This window comes from Formica exsecta, unplaced genomic scaffold, assembly GCF_003651465.1.
Source record: "Formica exsecta isolate Colony F162 unplaced genomic scaffold, ASM365146v1 scaffold427, whole genome shotgun sequence".
Classification (NCBI taxonomy): Eukaryota; Metazoa; Arthropoda; class Insecta; order Hymenoptera; family Formicidae; genus Formica; species Formica exsecta.
The window spans coordinates 46,804-59,909 of NW_021851510.1; the positions used below are offsets into that span (position 1 = coordinate 46,804).

General features: G+C 33.4%; 1 pseudogene; it reads right to left on the reverse strand.

Moving 5' to 3' along the window:
* Nucleotides 1-927: 927 nt before the first annotated feature.
* On the reverse strand, nt 928-5,872 carry LOC115240423 (annotated as a pseudogene).
* Between the last annotated feature and the right edge of the window lie 7,234 nt (nt 5,873-13,106).

Genomic DNA, 13,106 nt, shown 5'->3' on the forward strand with positions numbered 1-13,106 from the left:
TGGAGCCCCCCCGTAGGGGGGGCGGAATATACGACCTTCACGCATATACTTTTTCATGCGTAGTAAGGTTCCACATAGGTTTACAACTTTCCACGCGAAGCGAGGTTCAACGCAAACCTATGTGTCCAGTCTTTTGATAGTGGAGCCCCCCCGTAGGGGGGGGGGGGGGAACCCACTGTGTGCACGCATATACTTTACTCGCAATAGGACACAGTCCCAATCGCAATATTTCCCGATCGGACACAGACCCGATCGGACACATGCCCGATCGGACACAGTCCCGATCGGACGCAGGCTCGATCAGACACAAACCCAATTGGATACAGTTCCGATCGGACACATACTGTTGCAATCGGACACAGTCCCAATCGAACACCGGCTCGATCGGACACGGACCCAATCGGGCACAATTCTGATCGGACACATATGTTTGCAATTGGATACCATCCCGATCGGACACAGTATATCAGAAATATATAGGTTTGGGTTAGGTTATATCTTCCGGAAGTGGAGCCCCCCCGTAGGGGGCGGAACATGCTGCCTCCATACATATACTTTTTAATGCGAAGTAAGGTTCCATATAGGTTTACAACTTTCCACGCAAAGCGAGGTTCAACGCAAACCTATATGTTTAGTTTTTCGATAGTGGAGCTCTCCCGAAGGGGGGGGGGGCGAAACCCACTGTGTCCACGCATACATTTTCCCATCCACACAACAATTGTAGGGTGAACCTAGCTTCGCGATTAAGCCTGTATCCGATCGCGTCTGTGTCCGATCGGGCCTGTGTCCGATACAGCGCACGCAATTTGAAAATTCTCGTTACTTTTTGATCACACCTCGTATATCTATGTTTCATGTTTCTGAATATAATATATATAAATAATTATGTATTTCATTATATATACCAAACAATATTAATTGGCACAATTATGAATTTGATAAAATATTTTCGTTGTCTACATCTCTCTCTTCAATGTCTCTTAGTTTGTTAAAAAAAGAAAGTACTTTATATTTGGTTGCGACCTTACGTGATTTTGTACCAGAGATTGGATGAATATTCAAAAAATACTTCTGTATAAATTCCTAAATATAAGTGCAAGTATAAAGTGCATGCACAATGTGTAGGATATTCCACATGTTAAAGACATAGTACGCAGACATCAACATTTCCAGAGCTTCATAAAAACAATATATTCTCTCAATCTGTATTGCTTCTATAAATAAATAAAACATCAGGCGTTCCATATCATCTGTAAAACACAACCAAGCACATACACATAAAAATATGATAATTACAATAATCTTAAATCTAAGATAATTCTAAAATAATATATTACCTACGATTACAATGCATGGTGCAGCAATAGATGCTTCAATTTCTTTCAAGGCTGTCCCCTCCTATACAATAAATTAGTTATAAAAATCGTATAATATCGTATAATATAATTAACAAACATAATGATATATATTCAAATGAGACTTACAGGATATGTTTTAAATAATAAATAGAAGTCTTCTTTAAAATGTTTCATTATGATCTTGATTAATTTAAGCTCTATTAGCTCAGTTGAATTAATAATTTCTTTATAATTTTTAAGATGTCCATAGGTAAATATTTTTTTCTGTTTCTTTAATATTTGTTCTTTTAGTATACTTACGGAGTGTCCCATTAATTTGTGGTAATGCCAGAATAAATATTTTTTTTGTAGAAGTATTGGCCATGAAGTCTTAATATTTTGAATCGTAGGTGGTTTATGGACATTATTGAGAAATAATCGTTGTGCAGGATATGTTACTTCAAGATATAAATAAATTTTCTTTTGAGTGTCAGGATCGCTTTCTCCCAGATAGCCAAGAATGTTAAAATCACGTTTTGCCAAAGCTTTGCGACAAGGAGATCATCTTGAAGGATTACTTGCCGTAGAAATTCAGTTTTATCTTCTATTGTATCTTCTGTTTCTGATTCAACATAATTGTCAGGCTGCCAATTACTGCATCCAGCTTTGGCAGATAAAACTTTTCATTGTTTTTTCAACGGTATATTTAAACTTCGACTTAAAGATCTTTTCATGTGTGGTCTATTAAGATAGCAATTTCTATTACGAAGTTTTAAATATAATGTGTGACCTCCATCTCCGAAACATTTACCATCTTCATCCATGTCCTTGAATGTTTGAGGATATTTTTCGATTACCTTTTTAGCTATTATTTTGAATGCTTTAGATGGAATAAATTTTTGCAGATTCCTCATTTCGGAAACTATATGATTTACAACAGTATGTATTATATATTTGCTGCGATTTCCTACTTCTAATTCTTTAAGCACTGTAGGTTCCAAATTGTCCCAAGGTATATGAAAACTTGTCAAAATTTCATTATTATCTGATTGTATTTTAATATGCGATACAGTTGTTGGCGATGAAACATGTCGTGTACTTGATGAAGATGAGAAGATAGACATGGAATCACTATGTATACTTAGAGTATCGCAGGATGCCGTACTGTGTAATTCTGTCTCATTTTGAGGTGACCAAAATTCTTCTGATTGCAATAACATAAAAATTTCGCCAGAACAAAACTTTAAAACATCATTATCGTCAACATTTGTACCATCCTTCTCCATAACAAGAGTGTAACCATTAATGCCAAGCTTGTTGTTACTTTTTGTAATAAGTTCAGATAACATATTATCAGATTGATTGATCACTAATGAGACTTTTTGTTTTCTATTGGCCGACCAGATTTTAAACAAATAAGACATCTGCAAAACAGAAAACATACATATTTTATATGTAATATTAAAAATAATATTAAACGATAAGTATTACTAAAATATTACTTACATAATCTCATAGATCAAGAGGTGAGTATTTAAAGATATAAACGGCAATGGAATTTAAGCGAGTTTCAAGGATAGGACGTGGAGCGAGTAAAGCACAGTATGAAAACAAAGAGATTTTGTCGATTTTATGTTCTTGATCTTTAACTTCAAACTGTTCATATATTCCAAAATCAGAATTATATACAACTTCTATTGTGGTACCCAGAAAATATACATTTGTATAAGAATTATTTATTAAAAAATATTTGATTTTGCATATAATAAAGTAATCATAACAGTCTTTTCCTACGCAGATACACATATTTGCTTTATATGTAATGCCTTTGAAAGTAATTTGTGAAGCTATATATTTAAAATTTTCATTTCTTTTATTATCATAAAAATAATTTGTTATAACGGAGGAAATATTGTTACTAAAATTTTCCGGAATATATTCTTCTGCATTATCCGCTATTACCAAAGAATAGTATGTATTTTTTGGAAGTTGACTTTGTAAAAATTGATGTTTATATGATAACAATTTTGTAATGTTTTTATAATTTTGCGAGTGCCTAATAATGTTGTAACGCGGTCACCTCGCTCGACGCTCGGATCGGCTCGTCGGGGTCCGGGGTCGAGAGGAGGGGGGATTCAAGCTTGCGTAGACAAGCGGCGTGCATGTGAACGCGATAGCACGTGTGGCGCATGTGCAAGCGAGACAGCGCGTGTGGCCTACGTGCAAGCGAGATAGCACGTGGGGCGTACGTGCGAGCAAGATAGTATGAGCGGCGTGCGTGCAAGCGAGATAGCACGGGTGGCGCATGCGCAAGCAGGATAGGAGGTATAGCAGGAAGAGACCGTGAGGTTATACTTATATATATATTCGAAACCTTTTAACATATTTACAGTTTTTACATATTTACAATAATGGTGACGACTCTGTCGTTACAATGTTTTTAAAATATCTATATTTGCTTTCAAATCGTAAAGTCCATAAATGTTTAAGCGAGCCAAAAGATACAATTAAAGAAGGATAATGAGAAATATAATGATGCTTTGATCTTAATTTTATGTTTGGAAAACATTTTAATCTTAACAATAAATATTCATTGATTTTTTCTTAAAATCAGCAATAGCGCAACCTGACCAAAAGATAATGCACAAGCGAAAATCAAAGAGCAGATTTCTCAAAGATGCAGTATTAATAACCAAACATTATTTTCAGTATTCTTAATTGAGTCAAAGATAGCTAAAGGAAGTATCAGTAATAATCTTTTAATTTGACTTGCAGTACCTACAATTTTACATGAATCTTTTATAAATGGAATGCTGTTGTATTCATTTTCATTTATGAATTTAATTTTTTGCAATCGAGAATTTAAAAAGTTATAATTAAACCATCCCTCTTTAACAAAATATTTAATACAATACATAAGATCATAAGAAATAATACCTTCTAAAAGATCATGAGCTATACAAGGCGGCAATCCTGGATTGCACACATGAAAATGACTAAGTTTATTCAAAGGTGAATCTTGCTTTATGCCTTTTATGATTTTCATAGTTTGTTCCGCTTATTTTACATATAAATTGTAATTGTCTGGATTTCTATTTATATTTTTACATACATATGTTAATTGTAATTGACTTTGAGTTGTGTCACAAAAACGGCAAAAATATTCTGAGGAATTAAAATTTTCTGTAAAACCACCTATTTAATGACTACCTAAATTGCCTGACTCGCGTAACATAGCTATTACAGTACCAATGAAATTAATTGATTTATTTGCAACAGAAATAACTACTTCATTTTTCTCTAAATTTTTTAAATCATTTATTAAGGGTTCCATTACCTTTTCCCAACGAAAAAACGTGATATGTTTTTCATAGCATAGAAAAACAAGCTGTATATGTTCAACTTTTGACCTTAGATAAGCAGGTAAATTTCCAAGGATTATATACAGGGTGTTCCAGGAGGAAAGGTCAATATTCTGCGTGGTGATCGTATCGGTCATTTTAAGCAAAAATGTTCATATGAATATATGTCCTATTCCCCACGGTTTCCGAGATAGAGCGACTTGAATGTACAGTTGCAGTGTTCACTTTTCTTCTGTACACTTCAACCTTCATCCAACCCCATAAACAAGTGAAGTGTACAGAAGAAAAGTGAATACACGAGACGTACATTCAAGTCGCTCTATCTCGGAAACCGTGGAGAATAGGACATATATTCATATGAACATTTTTGCTTAAAATGACCGATACGATCATCTCCCAGAATATTGATTCCTCCTGGAACACCCTGTATAGACTGACAAATCCAAACTTTTTTTTTGAGGCACCTAGCGGATTACATGCTTCAAATGCATCTTGATATAATATAATTTGTAATGTATTTTTATTTCCATGAAGAAAATTATTATTTTTTATTACATTACCACTTTGTATATCATTAGATAACACATTATTATTACAGGTATTATTACAAGAATTTAAGCAGAACTGTCGGATATTGGGATTAGTTAATAAAACTTCTAAAGTTTTCAAAATTGGAACGTAATGGTAATAGCATTGTTTGTGATTGTTACCAAATCCTAAATTTATTTGCACGGGCATTATAACGTGAAAATGTTTTTTAAAATATACATTTCTCGAGTAAATACTTCTAAGACAACCATTTACAGAACTATAAATGTTCGAAAAAAAATCATGGTTACTTTGAAACATATCTCTGATTCTTTTTTTAACATCATTTTGCAAATCACTATCAATTAAAGCAGTGATAAAGTGCTGCTGAGAAAGTTCCATTATGGATGATATACTATCTATTATAGCTTGCAAAGTACGTTCTGTAAAAAAATATTTTGCAATTAAATTTAAATACAATTGTGAAATAGCTCTTATATAATCTGCATCATTGGAAAACTGATTCAAAGTCTCTTCTTCTAAAAAAGCAACACAATTATCACTAGTATCAATACAATTATCACTAATATCATAATCTAATTCCTTATGAGCATCATCAGCAATGTATTGCTTACACAAATTCATATTTGAGTGATGTCTACATATGTGTACTGCATAATTACTGACTGTTTTGAAAAGTGTTTTATCAAAACAAGCTGGGTACCCACAATATATCCCAATTTTACTTTGCCTTATATGACGATACAAGTGTCTATTAAAATCTCTTCTATTTGTGAAACAGACATTACAATCCTTTTCTTTACAAAGGTAAATTATACCTATTTGTTTATCGCAATCTGTAGTATGCCATCTAAGAACATGTTTTCTAAAGTTAAAATATCTATTAAACTGTTTTTCGCAACCTTTAAAAAACAGGTTATTTGTAAATGAGGCATACTTTTATGAAAAGTCTGATGCTTGTTGTACAAAAGAATAGAAGGAAACATGAAATTACACATTTGACATTTTAGCATCTTTGATTGAAAAATTAATTCTTAAGCCAGAACGAAAGAAACGGTAAAATTGTATAGAAGTAAAAAGGGAAAAAGAAATTGCTGTATTTAATCCAAAGAATAACTGTAACAAAATTATTATATAGAATTACAAAAAACTAATAAAATTTTGTGAATGTCGGTTTCACACATCGATATAAGCATTCATTGATTTATATTGATTGTTTTAATATCATATGTATATATTAATTTTCTTTAAAACTTACTTATCTTTTGAGAAGCTTCTCTGAACTTCTTGAATTTCGGCTAGCGAAAGAGACAGCACGTTACTCTTGCATGAACCTGTCTGTGCCAGTGATGCCAGTTTCGAGACGCTGCCACGTCCGCAGCGTCTCGAAACTGGCATCACTTCTGTGCAGGCTTATCGCACGCACTTATATACGCGATATGCGTAGAACGCTGTAGTATGTCGATGAGTGACTTGCATGGCAGCCAACGACAAAGTACAACATGGCGTCATAGTTTTACGACGTTGGTATCAACTATCATAAAACGCGCATACTGTCAAAGCACATAGCAGGACAAATCGCTTGGCGACAATCGAACGCGACTGGCTCTTACTTCACATCCAGTAAATTAATGTCAATTGTTGACAAGACAACAGCTCAGCAGTTGTTCTGCTGAATGTGGCGATACGTTCATTTAATCACATACATATTATTATGTATAAATTTTATTTCATAAATAATAGTGCATAAATATATGTATAAAAATATATTTTATCGCAAATATCGAATTGTCTAATCAAGAGTTCTTAATTTTGAATTTATACTGTAACGCAAATAAGCTAAACGTATTACATATGATTGTAAATTTATAATTATTAGGTGTACAACTTTGCTTCCGCCGTTTTCCTATAGATGGCTTTAGCGGTAAGTAGTGGTCGAAATAAATAGATCATAGACGTCATGCAATAAACTTGGGCATCTGTCAACATAACCCCAAAGAAACATTAGTCGATTTGTGTCTGCATCATAAAGCTATTCTCGATTTTACAATAAAGCCTCGAATTTCGGAAAAAAAACGGCGGAAGCAAAGTTGTACACCTAATATTTTTTTATTTGTGTAATACATACTTACGTAAAAACGCAGCTATAATATGTGAAATTATCATATGCTGTGTAATATTATCATATGCTACATAATGTTACCAAAGAAATTGTACATTTACATAAAATCTATAAATTATACTTTTAATCTTGTAATTTTTTGTCAAATATAAAGAATTATTTACACAACAAAGAGTAAAAAAACTAATTTTTATAAAAATACATGAATTTATACATATCCATTATTAATAGTGTAATCATTACACTTATTATTTATGTAAACTTACATACTTTTTTTACAGTGTGCGCAAAGCGCTCTGCGCAATACATGTACGGGGTTCTCTGATTGTGTGCGTGCTGGCCGGGACCTTGTTCTGGCATCACAGCCTAAAATGCACATTTAGTGTGTCTGTAGTTTTCAGTCATATCACATGTTCGATCATAGCTACTCCAGAAAAAGAGCGAAGACTTGAACCAAACTCTACAAATATTTAAAGAGCCAAATGCAGATCCCGAAGTCATTACTACCTCAGGAGAAAATTTCTTAATTACACTTTACGGCGTTTCCAAAGAAAATGCTACGCTGGATTTTCTTCGCTATCAACATTTCACAAAATCAATTACAAAAAGTAAATTTAATCTTTCTATCTTACCACCTACAAGAGAAGCTACAACACTCGTTGCGGACATACCATTAAGTGTAAGCATGGTATGGCAATTCAAAAAATCCAGAGGAATGGGGATGGAAGAAAAGCAAACTCGGACTTACTCCAGTCACAACCACAAAAGATCCTGCTCCGGAGGCACTATATTGAAATTTATTTCATGTATGTGCAAAAAAGGATGTGGTTCAGCATGTGGCTGCAGAAAAGCAGGCCTAAAGTGCTTTATTATCTGTTCATTTTGCAATGGAGACTCCTGCGAAAACGTTCCATAGATTTTGGCAGACTCTGAAAATGAGGAAAATGGAGATGACATTAGTACAACAGATATAATGAAAAAATTATCAACATCCGTAAACGAAGAAAAAGAAAAAGAAGCAGGGGATGAGATGAATGATTTTCAAGAAGATCCTGAAGATACTCAAGAAGACATCAGTCAACCTGTGTCCATCTGGGTTTTCTAAAAGATTAAAAAAAAACATCAAATAAAAGGTCTGGATTAGGCCTTCCGGGGATACCACATTAAAAAAACGCACCTCTTACTTTCTCAAGGTGTTGTGGAAACGAGTAACAAATAGACATTACCTACAATCAATAATTATAAATATATACATATGTATGTATGTGTGTGTATATACGTATATATATTGGTGTACAAATAAGTTTCCGCCGTTTTTTTTTATCAAAAATTGGGCATTTATTGTGAAAGAACGGAACCTAATGTTTTATTTGAAGTATTGTCCATCGCTTGCCACTACTTTTTCCCATCTTTCTGGCAGCATACGGATACCACGTCGGAAGAATGCTTCATCTTTTGAGGCTATCCACCAATCGACCCAATTTTTGGTATCTTCATATGATGTGAAGTGTTGCTCAGACAGGCCATGCGCCATCGATCTAAACATGTGGAAATCAAAACTTACTGGTGGCGCCAACTTTTGTCAAACGGCGGAAACTTATTTGTACACCTAATAATATAATATATTAATGATATATTATACGTATATACATATATATTGATATAATAGTAATATAATAATCAATAATTTTTCAAATTTCCAGAGAAAATCCAGCATTTTTTACAAATTGCAAAAAAACTCTCCGCTTTCCTTTGCTATAACTCGTAAACTATTTATCTGAGAAAAAAGTGTTGCATACAAAAGTTGTAGGAAATTTTGTGCTCTACAAACTTTGTAATAAATACTTTTGCTCTAAATTGCATCGGAAATGAAATATTCGCGAAAAAGTGATTTTTCGCTCCATTTTTTCAATATGGCGGCGCGAGCGACAACGTTTCAAGGTCAAAAATTCAGAGTATTAATTAGTATGCCAAACTTAAGAACTATGCCAAGTATAAACTTTCCTTGACCTTTTACAAGGTAAAACCTACCTATTGACTGGACTAAATGGCCTAAATTAACTGTTACTGAATATAGAGGAATCTGTATTAGGACCTTGTTATTTATGGTATATATAGGGTGATTCTAAATAAGTGCGAAAAATTTTAGGAGATGATTCTTTGTCGAAAATTAAGGAGAGTCTTTCATATGAACATATACTCCTATATTCCTCCCTGAAGAATTACATTGCTTCAAAGGGAGAGGTAAAATAAGGTTTTTATTTTTTTTTCTCAAATTTTGGATAAGTTAAAAAAATGAAGTTTGGTGAACATTTTCCACTAGTAAAAAGAATACTTATTTTTTTAATCCTTTTGTATTGTTATAAGGGAATGAAACTATATAAAACAACCTTTATTCAACTTTTTATTAAAACTTTTTAACAGGCCAGAATGTAATCATCGAAAAATATGCGTTAGAAAGCTTAATTTTTTTAGAAACGTTTTTATTTCTTTTATTTTTTTCGTAAAATCAATAGTTTTCAAGAAAAAAAAATACGTAAAATACATTATCATGCACAGCACGATGCTAAATGGCATATCAAGTTATGAGAAGTTGAATTTCAAAATAAAAAAAGCAAGCAAAACAATATTATAGTAAATATTGGAAAAAATGGAATAAAAACAACACAAAATTATAATACATTGGAAATAACCGTCCCCGGCCATGATACAAGAGTCTACCTTCCGTCTCATTGATTGGCGAAAAAAATAAAAGAAATAAAAAAGTTTCTAAAGGAATCAAGCTTTCTAGCATATTTTTAGATGATTACATTCCGGCCTGTTAAAAAGTTTTAATAAAAAATTGAATAAAGGTTGCTAGTTTCATTCTCTTATAACAATACAGGAGGATTAAAAAAAATATTAATAAGCATCCTTTTTACTAGTGAAAAATGTCCACCAAATTTCACTTTTTTAACTTGACTAAAATTTGAAAAAAGAAATATATACCTAATTTTCACCTTTCCTTTGCAGGAGTCCTCCTCAGGAGTAACTCCGCAGGGAATGATATAAGAGTATACATATATGTCTATGTTTATATGGAAGATTCTCTCTTAATTTTTGACAAAGAATCATTTCCTAACATTTTTCACATTTATTTAGAGCCATCCTGTATAAATGATATAATCAAAGTCTGTTCAGAAGGATGTAGTATAAAAATGTTTACAGATGATACGCTATATGTAACTGTAGTGCGGAATTAGAGAGAAAAAATAAATACGGTATTTTTATTATAGTATAAAAGTAGATGAATATAAATAAGTTAAAAATAAATATAAAGAAAACGAAATATATGATTAAAAATTATGATAGTCAAGAGTATAAAGAATGACTTAAAAGTAAATTACGCTGAAATGTCTGAATGGAACTGATGATGAAATAAAACGAGTAGAAATAATGAAATATTTAGGCATAATTATAGATGATAGACTTCGATTTGAAGACCACTGTGATTATATGTTAAAAAAATAGGGGAAGAAACAAGTTTTTAAAATAGAATAGGTAACTTTATAGTAGTTACAACGGCATATTTAGTTGCACTAACAATGTTTTGATTTTTAAACGATTTAGTTTATGTTGATTTAAATACCCAATTTTTCAAAATGTTTTAAATAACTATTCATACATGTGACGCGATAGATGATGTTTATTCGAAAATTGTATAGCGTATAGATGTGCTATCACAGTATTACATTAATATTCCCCTTACATTAAATTAAGAGCATTTTAATATTTTTCCATTATTATAATGATTCATACACGTAACTATGGTTTCGGATGATCGCAAACGTACTGACTTACGTCTTCTAAATCAGTAAGGATACGATTCAATTCAATGTTTATAAACATGCCGCGCAAGACTAATTTTATAAACAATTTTAAGAAATTAGGCTCTCGAGTGACATCACAAATTTCAAATAATCGCGGGCTAGTAAGAGCCAGAACGCGGATGATAGTGCGTCAGTTTCATAGAAAAATAAGTTTTCTATAAAACTGAATATGTGCACAGGGCCAGTGATGCCAGAATGCCCACGCTAGCAACACGCAACCGTAGTGGAGGGGATACGCACACAAGCGAAAACCGTGTACATGTAATGCGCAGAGCGTTCTGCGCATTACATGTACGCGGTTTTCGCTTGTGTGCGTATCCCCTCCACTACGGTTGCGTGTTGCTAGCGTGGGCATTCTGGCATCACTGCACAGAGCACGAAATTTACTTGGTACTATACCAAGATTTTTAAAATTAATCTTAATTCGAGATTTATAATAACCCCTCTTTACCCCCCTGGAGAGACGAAGGCGAGAAAAATATCGGGGCGAAGTCGCTGAATCGGGGATCGAACCTGAGTCTTTCGCTTGCCGGGCGACTGCTCTGGAAGAGGCTCACTTGCGCACAGTACAATTGGATATAATATCACGTTGCAATTGCACACTGTGATATTAGACATATAAAGTTGCGCATCGTTCGATTGGACACATTTCACTTGCGCACAATTCGTTTGGACACATTTCATTTGCGCATCGTTCAATTGAACACGTTGTTTTTGGACACAACACATGTTTTTGTATGATTTGGAATACATACACACGCATGTATAATTTTGAAATTTTTTGACATTTATTATTAAAATCAAGAATTAAAGTAAAATGGCAAAAGAGCCACGCACAGTTCTTAGGGCGCAAAGATATATATTTTAAACCAAAAAATTAAAAAATTTTTAATTACATGATTCGCGAAAGGCGGACGTTTCGGCCCTTTTTTTGGCCATCATCAGCGCAAATAATACTAAAATTAACAATATAAACGGCATACAAAATGAGTCTTAAACAATTAAAGCGCAAAGTTACATGATAACCAATGACAGAAAGCGTAATCTCTCATGTAACTCCAAAAGGCAAAAACCATTTTCCATGTAGTCCATGTTATTTCGGGGCAGAAACCTCGATTCTGTAAGTGTAAATCCACGAACATGGTGATACGTTAATAATTGTGTATAAAAAAGACGCAACGCACAAGTCGACAGCACAAATCCTTTGGCAACGCAAAATCTTAACCAAACTCACTAACTATCAACGGAGTAATGATTACTCCTGTTACGTCCAGACTCAAATAAAGGAAGAGTCAGCGGGAGGGCGTAACCTACTTACCTCTAGACAAACGCTAGACGATGCGTGTCCTAGAGTCGAACGAACAGACCAGGGCCCCAGATAGGTCAACGACCGGAAGGGTCGCTCTTACTCTGTCGAAAGGCCATTCGTTCGGCGGTCTTTCTGGTAAAGGAATTGAATCCTTATTACCCGGGACGGGACCTTGTGCAATTTCGTGCAACAGGAAGGAGGTCGGGTTAATAAATTGCTCGAATTTTAAAATCTAACTTTACATTTATTCAAAGAAATAAAACGAATAATTTTTTGAAGATACAATTTAATAATGAATCATCTGATTCATTTTTATAGACTGTTATTGTAAAATAACTTGCTTAAAATCTAATATGTTTGTGTGTAAATGTGTGTGTGGATGAAATTTGTGTTCTCGCGGGTGTTACAATGAATACGGAGGACGTCAACCGGAATTAAACGGGGAAACTAAAATTTAAACTCCGGTTGGTAATTTACAATAATATGTTTAGAAAAATTACATGAAATAAAAGTGTGAGTAGAATGATGAGGATAGAAAAATTATTAATTCGCGGACGC